The 13,471-nt window shown below is 42.2% G+C and overlaps 1 protein-coding gene across 9 annotated transcripts in view; it reads right to left on the reverse strand.

Moving 5' to 3' along the window:
* LOC143284774 (plexin-A2-like) overlaps window positions 1–13,471 on the reverse strand; it is a 561,646-nt gene that overhangs the window by 296,857 nt on the left and 251,318 nt on the right. The window lies entirely within an intron of this gene.

Below are 13,471 nucleotides of genomic sequence, written 5' to 3' on the forward strand. Positions count from 1 at the left end.
GAAATTAGGGTAAAGAGAGTGGGGAGGAGGGGGTGGGGGGTGGGGGGCAGACCAACCGACAGACAGACACGTACAGCCAGAGATGAAACTGACAAGAAGAGACGGACAGAGAGGCAGGGTAATTATATCTGTTTGATCTGTTCCTGCACGGTCCACAGTGAAGGCCAAAAAGTCCACAATCTGCAAACCTATACATCCATTTCAACAGCTGATACAGATCCTCTCCCTAAAGACCTGCAGCCATTCTGAAACTGACAAGGGAAGCCCACCAGTGACGTCTTCCCCTGCAACTGACAATCTCCCTGTACCGTCTGACCCCCTTCGCCTCCCCCCCTACCTCCCACCCCACACATCGCTCCCTCTGATGTGTGTCATGTACCAGTTTTCCACCCCATCTTCCCACACACCCCTCCACCCACGTCCTGCCATATACCCTTCCGTCAAACATCCAGACGAGGTGATTCGGAAAGACAAGAATTCAGAGTCTGAGGATTTTCCCTTGACTCAACTAACCCACTTTCTGCGTCAGCCTCCGACAGAAATATCGACAAATTACACTTTCGCTGGTAACTGATTTTTGGTAAACTTTATATAATTTTTTTTTTTTTTTAAATAAAATAAAATAAAAAATAAAAAATCCTGGAACGTCTTGGGTTCTTTCTGATGAAACCAATCAGTCACCATCGATTGCTGCCATCAAACAGGTCCTCACAAAATATCGATAACAGACATGGTTCGATCGAACGGCAGTTTTTCTTAACTTCTCTCAAACTTAAAGCTATCAACATCATCTTTTTAAATTTGTGGTGTTATACGCCCAAAATTCTATTCACCAATTGCATTTCTTCCCATTAATCATCCATGACGTCATTTCCTGTTTAATAACAAACACGCCCTCTTCTCCATCTTTTTCACTTCACTCACTGTGCACCTAGTCCTCTACCGATGACTCCCTCCATCCGTCAAAAAGCAGTCCCCTCGCCCTACCTTTTTCCATGCAACGAGTTGCTTTACCCACTTCTATCAAATCCCCAACCACAGGAGCAACAACTTTTTTCACTCAGGGACCTTGGGAAGGTAGGTGATGGTAAGGTTGGAGGGAGCGTGGAAAAACTTCGGAAGAACCCAAAACCCGTTAATTCAGCAAACGTGGCTGACCTTTAGTGTCAGTCTGTCTGGGAGAACACCTACTAATGCCGCCTCCATCAGTCTTCCCGCAAACGGTTTATCTGCACGCTGGAATCCGAGCATTTCCTGCCAGACAAGATTCCGAGACCTCAATCGACTTTTCTATCAATGTCACCCCTGGTGGACAAAGGTTCCCACCCCTTTCAAACACAAAGATATCAAGAACTGGTCTTTTAAGAACCTGGGAATATTATGTAATGTGATCAGTCCTATTCTTTTACACCTGCAACAGATTCAGATTTCCGACCGTACCTTTTGTTCAGTACATGGTGTACAATCGTTAACATGTGAAGTTGAGGCATGCCCCTCCACTCATATAGTTATGAAAAGTGACACATACCCGCACCGCGCGATATATATATATATATTTTTTTTTTTCGTTCATTTTTCCAGCACTCATCATATCCAGCATTTGTAATCATCGTGTTTTCAAAATATAAACACCATCTCACCCCACCCCCCCTCCCACACACACACACACACACACACACCCCTCCATCCCCCCAATCTTAAACTGGCACAAAGTAATTCAGTTCTTTTACCAACAGACGACAAGAAGTCATAATTCTAGTATTCTTTTTTTTTTAAACCTGTAACAGCCAACAAGATGTTATCATCTCTCTCTCTCTCTCTCTCTCTCTCTCTCTCTCTCTCTCTTGCTCCAACTTGTGACAACCTGCGCCAATGGAAGGACTTCTTCTTCGACGTGAGCAAGAAAATGGACATCCAAATGGACAAATTGGAATCGTTCTCAAGGCGCAACAACATACGGTTCTTCAATGTGCCCGAAGAGCCAGGACAGCCATCGTCCCCGCCCCATCATCGCTTGCTTACATCGCTGGTGCGACAAGTTGTCCATCTTACAATCCAACGAAAGCAGACGAGAGGTGGCAAACACGCTGAATGTCAGGGTTGCTTCCGATCTGACTCAACGCCAGAATCAAATTCTTAGGGAGGAAAGAGAAGCTGGGAAGAAGGCGTACTTCTGGAAAAGTCGGCTGTACTACAACAAGTAAAACAACAACAACCGATCACCCCATCGACGCAATCTCAATAGAGAACACAGAGAAAGACCCACACATGTACGTCCTGGTAGACATATGACCAGGAACTCAACTCCTGATGACCTCACGCAGACGACAGCAGACGAACGACGGGATGCTGCAAACAACAGTTCTCCCCGTGAAATCCCACCTCACTACTTTCCTCAAAACCACGAAACAGTGGAACAAAATGTCACGAACGGTTACCCTCCCTCGATGTTTGACATGCACGCCTTCCCAACACTCCCAGGTTGGAAACGGCTAGAGGACAGGCACAGGGATCCTCCACCTGCCTCCCTCTCCACTCCCACAGACATCACATCTTGGAGAGGAAAGCCCTCCTACCAGCAGCAGGTCGACACTCATCATGCTGCTGATCGTCACACCGACCAGACACAGTGTATTGTGGATGACACAGACAGAAACGATTTTCTGTCTTCCAATGTGGTCCACTCACCACCTCCCCAGCCAGCCCTCGACCTCGGCGTCCACCTCAGCAGAGAACGAGGAAACTGATTGACCAGTGGGGTGTGAGACTTGTGGATGAACCCGAAAATACCAGTGACACAAGTACTGCGGCTCACTTTGTCTCTGCCGCCCATGATGGCTGTCAGACTCACACTGCTGATAACTTTGGGCAGCCCCTCCGTGTTGTCCCCTCCCAGAGCCCCAGTGACCATCCCAGCCCCAACCCTGGAATGCCTTCCACAATCCCTACCTCTTTGAATGCTGTAATTGCGGGAGACATGGCGAACCCCAACAGCACCCCCCTGCCTCGTGACGGTAATGGTGCAGTTGCAGACTGTTCATCTCCTACGCAGCTCACTCCAGCAATGTCACCCCGCAGTGAAGATGGTAGCAGCCAAACAGATGTGAAGCAACCAGTCGAAACTCAGCCAGTGCACGCAGACATTGAAAACCAGTCCCCCGTTCTCTCACGAGCGAATATCCATGAAAGTGGTAAAGCAGCTGAAGGCCAGCTAGATATATGATCTACAGAACAGGACTGCTCATTGACAAGCGAGACCCCCAGACACCGAGGATGTGAAACCCGGAACAGAACAAGATCCAGACAGGCCCAGGTGACGGACAGCTTTCCGCGCATCGGTGTGAGTGCGTCACGACCCCCAGGTCCACATGAACAGTCCTCAGGATAGGGTGTCATTGGTCCCATGGAAAACTGTCCTGTTGATTCCGAACATATATGTTTAGGGGGTATTTCATTCCTAACATATAACATTGAGGGTGTTGCTAACATTCATCAGCCAGAAATAAGACTATTTTTGTCCAAGTATGATGTCATTTTATTGACAGAAACGTTTTCATCTAATTTTCCATCAGATCTTTTTCCATCATATAAAACATTCATTTCACCAGGTGTCAGATTATCTGACGCTACCACCTCACGTCTGTCCGGCGGTGTAGCCTTACTAATAAGGCAGTCATTTGTTTCTTGTGTCAAACACATTCATGTAGAATACGATAACTGCATTGTCCTAAAGATTTCTGGCGAGTTGACAGGTTTATCATCAGATTGTATGCTGATAGGATTGTATTTATCTCCGTCAGACAGCATTTATTATTCGGAATCAGAAACTGATAATGGGATTTACATGTTAGAGCACTGTATTTTAGATATATATTTGAGGAACACGGAGAGGTCCCAATAATTGTGTTTGGTGATCTGAATGCGAGGACAGGAACCAGAAATAGCAGAGACGCCTTGCTGCCCGACACTTTGATGATGGACGACGAAGAACCAGAGAAGTACTTGTGTCACTCGAAAGAAAGTGGTGTTTATGGTTTTGGACGTTATCTTTTGAATGTTTGTGAACAGTTCTCGTTATTAATTTTGAATGGCTTTTTGCCAGGGGATGAGTCTGGTGAATTTACTTACATTGCGCATAATGGGTCTAGCGTTATTGACTATTTTTTGGTATCTAAATGTTTCATTGAAAGTGCATTAAGACTACAAGTAATCCATAAGATAGAATCAAAACACATGCCTGTAGAAATGTTTCTCAAAATCAATCAGATACAAGCACAACATATAAATACATTAAAAAAAAACTGTAATCCAAAAATACATCTGGAACCAAGATAAAACTGACGAATATACTGATGCACTTGCATCCCCTGAAGTTTTAGATTTCTTCAACACAGCCACCAATTTAATTGATTCTGACATTGAGGCAGCTTTAATAACATTTAATAAAGGTATTTTTCTTGCTGGTAAGTGCATGAAAAGAAACTTTAAAACTGGTATGGTAAAGAACAGTCCGTGGTTTGACGAATGTAGAAAAACCAGGGCAAAGGTACGCCAGGCTTTAAAGAAACATGCAGCTTGTAAAGTTGAAAATAAAGATGAAAATGAATTACTTAGAACTGTATATACAATTGAAGGAAGAGAGTATAAAAAGCTCATGAAAAAGAAAAGCTCAGATTATAAAAAGCACATTCTAGAAATTCTAGAGAGTTGTGGAAAAGACCAGAAAATGTTCTGGGGTACAATCAAATCTGCAACATATAGTAGAACACCACCTAGCTGTATTTCAAGCGATGAATGGTTTAGGCATTTTAAGTCAGTATTTGGATGTGACGTATTGGAGGATGATATAGTGATTAATGTCGAAAACACAACAAACGAAGCTGATTTTGACGAAACTTTGCAAAGTTCTAGCATGTGTAACAGTATTTTAGATGCCACCATAACCGAAACAGAAGTTATTGGAGCAATAAAAGCTCTGGAATTAGGAAAAGCTGCCGGTCCTGATGGGATTAGAGGCGAATTTTATAAATATGGTTCACCAATTGTAGTAACATTTTTTACCCAATTATTCAATAAATTATTCGACTCTGGAACATTCCCAATGACTTGGTCTGAAGCAGTTATACACCCACTACATAAGAAAGGTGATACTAATTATCCGGACAATTACAGAGGGATATCTTTGCTTAACGTATCTGGTAAATTATATACTTTCATTCTAAACAAGCGCCTAACTGCATGGGTTGAAGAAAATGCTGTATTGAATGAGTCACAAGCGGGGTTTCGAAAAGGTTACAGTATTGTTGACCACATTTTTACATTACTTGCCTTAGTACAAAAGCAACTGTCGAGCCATTCTAAATTATATGCCGCCTTTATTGATTTCAAAAAGGCATTTCATTTCGTTGATAGGAATCATCTCTGGCTAGTGTTACGCAAAAACGGTATTCATGGGAAAATGTACAGAGCGATAAAGAGTATGTATGCGGTTGTGAAAGCGAGAGTGCGAGTGAATAACGATATGACTGAACCGTTTCTGTGCCCGAGAGGCCTAAAGCAAGGTGACAATTGCAGTCCAATTTTATTTTTGTTCCTAATAAATGAACTAGCTGATGAAGTCATGCAACAAGGCAGACATGATATAACACTTTCTCCTGATATTATTCAAATCCTCATTCTACTTTTTGCAGATGATGTTATTGTTTTCTGATACAGTAGTAGGTCTTCAATGTCAGTTAAATGTACTTAGTAACACTGCCGAGACTGAACCTTACAGTAAACGTTGAAAAGTCGAAAATTGTAGTATTTAGGAAAGGAGGACATATTGCATCAAGAGAGAAATGGTTCTATAATTGCGAAAAACTGGAAGTTGTTAACACTTACAAATATTTAGGCGTAGTTTTTTTTTCCACTGGTTTGACATTTTCATATGCACTTGAGGAAATGTCTTTGAAAGCAAAAAAGGGTGTGTATGGAATCCTTAAATTCTTGTGGACGTTAGGAGAAAACTGCCCGAAAATCTTCTTCAAATTATTTGATTGTCAAATTCAACCGATGTTAACCTATGGGTCAGAAGTCTGGGGATTAATGGCAGACCATACTGTCACTGAGAGAGTACACTTATTCGCTATCAAACGTCTGCTAAATATCAGTGTGAAAACACCAAGTACTTTAATTTACTGTGAAACGGGTAGATATCCTTTATATATCCAGACCTACACTAATTGTATTAGATATTGGTTAAATGTTACTAGGATGAATGAAAGTCGCATTCCATTTAAAGCATATAGAATGTTGTCTCCATTGTAGGGATAAATGCAATTGGGCATCACGAATTTGTTTTACATTATACAGATATGGATTTGGCTATGTATGGGAAAACCAGGGTGTGGAAAATATAAACAGTTTCTTGTGTGCTTTTAAACAGAGATTATTTGATTGTCATCTACAAGATTTGGAAAGCAATGTAACATCACATGATAGATTTACCTTATATTCTACATTCAGACAACTACACAACGCCCCGCGATATCTAAACATAATCAAGAACCCTGTTTTAAGAAAAGTTCTCACAAGAGTCAGACTTGGTGTATCCCCATTGAAACCGCATAGATTGAGATATTCAAAAAAGCGTGAAAATATGTGTTGCTTATTCTGTAAAGATGAACAAGAAACCTAACTCCATTTTATTTTGACATGCCCAGAATACAAAAATCTCAGGGAACAGTATATACCGAAGAAGTATCACGTGCGCCCCAATGCATTTAAATTGTCACTGTTGTTTGCAGATGTGAAGACATGCATTCCACTCTCTCTGTTCTTGTCCAAAGCCTCCACCCATAGAAACAAGTCTATCTTTGGTTAATGATGCATGATTACATACCAATCTGCCCATCTGTCTTTTGTCTTTTTCTTCTTCTTTCTGTCCCTCTCTCTCTCTCTCTCTCTCTGTCTTACTCTGTCCTTTCTCTCTTTTCTACCCTTTGTTTACTTTACATATATTGGCGCTGTTCTTTATAATGGATGTTAACACGGAAGCCCCCACCCCCACCCCCCACACCCCCCTTACCCCTGTTGTCACGGGCAGAAAGGCCTAAACAATAAACCATTCAGACTTCTCTCTCTCTCTCCCTCTGCCTGTAATTCTCTTTGACATTATTTGTACTTGTTGTTGCCATGCGATGTGTATGTATTTTTTCCTTCTTCTTTTTTTTTCTTTTTTGTTGTTGTATTTCCTAGATTAGTTTGTACGTTTTCTTTACGGCAATAGGATGAAAACAGGCCGAAAAGTTGCCTATTCCTTTTCCCCCAATAAAATGTTTCGATTTCGATTTCTCTCTCTCTCTCTTCATAGACATGAAGGAAAGAGAAAGACAAGACGATTATTGGACAGACCGACAATGATTGAATTATGGGCCTAAAGAATGTTGAGGCCAACACCAGCAGTGGAACTAAGAACTACTCTTCGTCACAGCAGATTTCTCTGTGTCAAGTTCGGGCTGCTCTTCCCAACGAGAGCGCGTCGCAACACTGAGAGCGCCACATTTTTGTGCTTTTTATCTGCCTGCAATATTAATTGTTTTCCTATCGAAGGGGGTGATGTCCTTTCGTTCTGTTCCACCAGGGGTGCATGATGAATGGAGACACGACCTGGGCTTTGACGTCCTCAGAAACTGCCACCACGCCTGGAGCAGCAAGTACACTTGGCGCCCATATCAATTATTAATCTGGTTAATGTTCCATCACTAATCCTGAGCAGGGTGGTAATTATATTCTAGGGGTTATTCTTGCATTTCCCATCTGATCATAACTCACTCCTGAACTTTTTTTCCATCGCGCCCCCAACAGACTGACATGTCTCTTACCAACACCGTTTCCATGCCGCCTGTTTTCTTCCCTCCCATCAAATTCAATTGCGGGGATGATATAAAAACAAATCCTGTATATACTAAGATATTAACCCAAAAAACAACAACAAAAAAACAACAAATAAACAAAACAAAAAAGATCATAAGATATTAACAAAAAAGTTATTTGTGAAATTGGCCTCTTGGTCAATGCACACAGGGTGTGGCCTTTGGGTATGCTTCGCGTTGGTCTGTGGAAATCAATAGTGACCCCGGGCTTCCAACTTTGAAAGGGAGAGAAAGAGAGAGAGACAGAGAGAGACAGACAAAGACAAAGGGAAAGAGAGAGACAGAGAGAGAGACAGACAAAGACAAAGGGAGAGGGAGGAAGAGAGAGGGAGAGAAAAAGGAAGGGGGTTAGGGGCATGGAGCAGTGAGTGATGGGGCTAAGCAATTCATTAAACCAAATTCAGCCATATTGTATTTTCCTTCTGCCGGGAAAAGAATGGCCACAGAGACTCCCGACAGGCTTCGATTGACGAAACTTGTGAACAAACAAGGAACCTTCTACGATTCCTCTAAATGCTACATTAAATTTTAATAATCACCGCACAATTTGCAAATGATAGGGAAGATCCAAGGGATTCTATAGAATGAGGCACACAAAAAACCCAAAGGGCAGAGAGAGGGAGAGGGAGGGAGGGATGAGAGAACAGACAGAGACAGACAGACAGGGTGAGAGAGGGTGAGAAGGGAGGTGTGTGCGAGAGAGAATGAGACAGAGACCTAGTGTGTGAGAGAGACTGACAGACAAGACATGCTGACCGGGACTGAGAGACAGAATGCGGAAATGATGGTGTAGTCCTTTGGCGACTTAGTCATCAGCCGAGAGGAAATAATTACGCACAATCGGTAGTGATAGGGAGAGACGAGGAATGAAGGGGATAGGAGTAGAGGTCGGTCCACTTGGGTGTGGTGAGGGTGGAGAAATGGGGGCTGGGGGCGGGACACCAGTGAGCTGAGAGGGACAGGAGAGGGGGGCAAGGGAAGGCGGAAGGGGTGTGGGTGGTACTTTTCTGGGTTCTCGTGTGGTGACGGGGCCGCCCATCAGCCCAATCATTACCCCGGAGACAATGGCCGGCTTCTCTAACAAGGATGAACACACACCGCTCTGATCTGCTTTAACCCCCCCCCCCTTCCCCCCACCCCCACACACCCCTCCTTCTGCATACCCCCCCCCCCCCCCCGCCCCCCACTTGCCACAAGCATATTCTCCTTCCTTTTTAGTCGCCAATCAATCCCATCCACAAACCACTTTCTCCGCACGCTCGCGCGAGCGTGTGTGTGAATGTGTATGTGTTTCTGTCTCTCTCTGTGTCTCTCTCTTTCTCTCTGTTGCTTTGCCCTACAAAGTAGACTCCCTTACATACATTTACAATTCATGCTAAAATTTGCGCTAAAATCAGTAAAGTAATCCCACTGCCAAGCAAAGTAATCCCACTGCCAAAGTCAAACGATATTACAGATCTCAACAACTTTAGACCGATATCCCTGCTATCGTTAGTGTTCAAGCCTCTCGAAAAGCACGTTCACAAGCACCAAATGAAACATATGGATCTATACAACCTTCTTCACCGCCCCACCCCCAACCACCCTGCCCCTTCAGTCTGGCTTTTGCCGTTCTCTCTCCTGTCACACAGCCCAAACCCGGCTGTGGGACACGTGGTTATCCTCAATCAACCAAAACAAGATCACTGGAACAGGTGGGTTTTTTTTAGATTTAAAGAAGGCTTTAGATCTTGTGGATCAAGGACTACTGATAAAAAATTAAATGAGTACACTCAAAACCAGTCAACTGTTTCCTTTTTTCCGGTCTTACATGGAAAACAGAACACAGGGTATTTATTTAAACGGCACGTATTCTTCTGAAGGTCATGTAGTTCGCGGTGTTCTTGGACCTCTACCCTTTTGTATCACCTAGCAATGTCATCTGCGATCTGTTCGATGATGACAGTTCCCTTCACTGAAACAACACTGGCACTGATCTTGTAGAATCATCTCTACAATAGGGAATACATTACATTTCAGACTGGTGTTATCAAAATCACATGGAACTTAACCCACACAAGACAAAATGTATGGTACTGACTTCCAGACAGAAACACCAATGTAAGCCTCCAACATAAAAGCTCGAGGTTAACAAGAACTAAACTGAACAAGTTTGTGAGCACCCCGTTCATAGGGTAATCATTGGTAAAGAAATGAACTGGCAAGCTCACATCAACCATGTATGCAAACAGTTAACCCGCAATATATTCTTACTAAATAAGATATTACGTCGATGTTCCAACCCAAAAATTATTCTTCGGGGCAAACAGTCTTTCTCATATCAATCATGCATCTATGGTCTGGAGCAATGCCAGTCACAACCAGCTAAAAAGCAACAATTAAAAAACTCAATGCATAGACGAGTAGCTAAACTTATTTTACCTCACCACTCCCTATCAACAGATGAGAAATCAACAGAAGTGGAAATATTATCACTGTACAAGCAATTCGACTACAATAAAATGGTCCTCATGTTCAAAGTACACAAAAGTATGCCACCACCATACCTCATTGACCTTGTTCAAAGGGCACCAGAGCGTTACGATTCAGATTATTATAATCTGCCTCTTGTACGCATCGATTTGTACAAATCTAGCTTTGCATTTTTTGGACCATCTGTTTGGAACTCTCTTCCTTCGTTCATTACGACGTGCGATTCATTACGTTCCTCCAAATCAAGCATACGAAAACTTCTGCTCCACAAACAATAGGCCCCCAACAACCCAGCCGAAAAAACATCATGCCCTTTTTGTGAAATGTGTACCTGTACCTTTACATACACTGAAGTGTTCTATTTTATGTTCTACCTTTTCTGCTTTAATGTTTTATTTGTTCGCCAGTTGATTGGATGTTATTACCTGTAACATCTTTATCAGCAAATTAATCACTTTTGCATGCATTAATATAGCTGTATTTCTGTTCTCTTTATGTCCGCTGTTTCTCACTTCAGTCATGTCACTGTATGTGCATAAGTGTGTGTGTGTATGTGTGTGTGTGTGTGTGTGTGTGTGTGTATGTGTGTGTGTGTGTGTGTGTGTGTCGGGGGGCGCGGGGGTGGGGAGTGGGGAGTGAATGTGTGAATGTCTTCGCTCTATTACTTTTAATAATGTTGTTGTTGATGATGATGATATTATTATTATTATTATCATTATCATTCGTAGTATGAGCAGTAGTAGAAGTAGCATTATTTACAAAAACTATTATTGTTGTGTCGTTATCGTTTTTGTTATTATTGTCACAAGGACAGATTGGATGATAGGTAATAAGTTTTGGAATCTGTGTGTGTGTGTGTGTGTGTGTGTGTGTGTGTGTGTGTGTGTGTGTGTGTGTGTGTGTGTGCGTGTGAAGTCTTTTTTGGGTGGGGGATTAATGTCTTCATTTGTTTTCCCTATTTTTTTGTATCCTGGTAAAAGTTCCTTTGTGTTTGTCTCTCTGTTTTACTCTTCTTGTGTCTGTATTATATGTGCAAGCACGCAGTGTGTACATATGTGCGTAATTCGGGAGATCATTAGTAACATAACAGGTTGGCGTATTTTGTCAGCTGATCCATTTTCAACATCATAATATTAAAAACAGTTTCGCTTTTCATATTTTCATATTTTGTCTCGCTTTAGTGAACTTAGGTTGCTTACCAGGAGTTTTTGTTTTGTTGTTTATGTGGTTTTTGTTTTGTTGTTTCACGCAATCTGAATCATTTTCTCAAAGTCAAAGCGATTCAGTTGGTTGCTATGGAATCAAACACACACACACACACACACACACACACACACACGCACACACACGCAGACAAACACACACGCACGCAAGCACACACACACATACGCACACAAACACACACACACACACGCACGGACACACACACGCACACAAACACACACACACACACACACACACGCACGCACACACACAAACACGCACGCACACACACACACACACACATGCGCGCGCGCACGCACGCACACACAGAAACAAACACACACACACGCGCGCACGCAAACATACACACACACACACACACAATAAAGGACAAGCGTCAAAACCTACTCAAGCCTCAGTTTCCTGTCACATGATAAAAACAACACTAAACCGAGACCTCAAATACCCTCGCCAAAGAGTTTTGCACCTTGTCTCGTACCTGCAGTTGCAAACGAGCTGGCACTTATTTGGAGTGAGGAGAAACCACCCTAAACGCGCGGCCTCCAGATGTCATCACTGCAGAAAGCGTCAGAGTCAGCGAGGTGTGAAAAGAGGGGTTGGGGTGATCAGTAACCAGCTCTGATGGGACTCGCTGTGAGAAACGATGTTGGCTCAGCTTGCAGTTGCGGTCCATGGATGTCGATGTTTGAAAAGAGACCCCCAACCTCTACCCCTCCCTATTATAAACGTCCCCCTCTCTGCTCAAATGTCCAGAATTTCTTTCTGACTGACAGTCTGAATATCTCTTCTTTTTGTGTGTGTGTGTGTTTAGACAGAAACCCATAATCGGTTATTTTTTAAGACAGTGTTCACCTAGGAGAGATTCCCGGCAGTAAAAAAACAAACAAACAAACATAAAACACAGTATGTTTTGGCGCTCTCTATCTCTCTCTCTGTGTCGAGAAAATACATTTGTTTCCATTAAAAAGATACCTTGGCGTCAGTATGAAAACTCCAAACGATTTAGTGTATGGAGAATTTAGAAGGTTTCCTATTTGTATCAATGCTATTGTTCGAAGTATAAGGTACTGGTTCATATTGGTACAAATGGATGAAAACAGATTATCATCAAAAGCTTATGAATCACTGTTGTTACTGGACGAAAAAGGAATAACTAACTGGGTAACACGAGTTCGAAATGTTCTATGCAATAATGGGAAATACCAGGGGGGTAGGATGCAAGCAAACCTTTCTAAGGACAATCAGACAAAGATTCAATCGATGGCAACAATGGGAAAAACACATAAATTCAAGTGATAGGTTTAGCTTTCATGGAAAATCACAGACACTTCACACCGTCGAACTTAATATCTTGTTGAATATGAACAGACATGTGAGGTATACATTGACAAAATTTTGATTGGGGATGTCGGAAATTGCTGTACACAAATCCCGATACAGATACTGGAAAAATGAAATATGCCTATTGTGTAAAGAAGAAACTGAAGATGAAATTCACTTTGCATTACGTTGCCACTATCTTCACGATCTAAGAATGAAATTTATGATCGTGGTAGGCAGAACCTGTTTTCATTACAAATGATCTTGTCATTAAAAAATGAAAATACAAAAACACAATTATCTCTCTCTATATACAAAACTTTGAAAAGGCGTGAAAATGCAACATAATTGTTCGATGTCAGAGAACAAGGCAATGACTCTTAGTTTTTTCTCTTGGAGTCTCCATATTTACTTGTTCACCCAATACTTTTGTGTTCTTATGTTGTTTGTATGTTAACAATATTCATAACACTATATACGTTGGAAAATCACCTTTACGTTTATTTAACTTCTTCAAATGGGGCGATAGCCTTATACTG

Source organism: Babylonia areolata, chromosome 8 (assembly GCF_041734735.1).
Source record: "Babylonia areolata isolate BAREFJ2019XMU chromosome 8, ASM4173473v1, whole genome shotgun sequence".
Classification (NCBI taxonomy): Eukaryota; Metazoa; Mollusca; class Gastropoda; order Neogastropoda; family Buccinidae; genus Babylonia; species Babylonia areolata.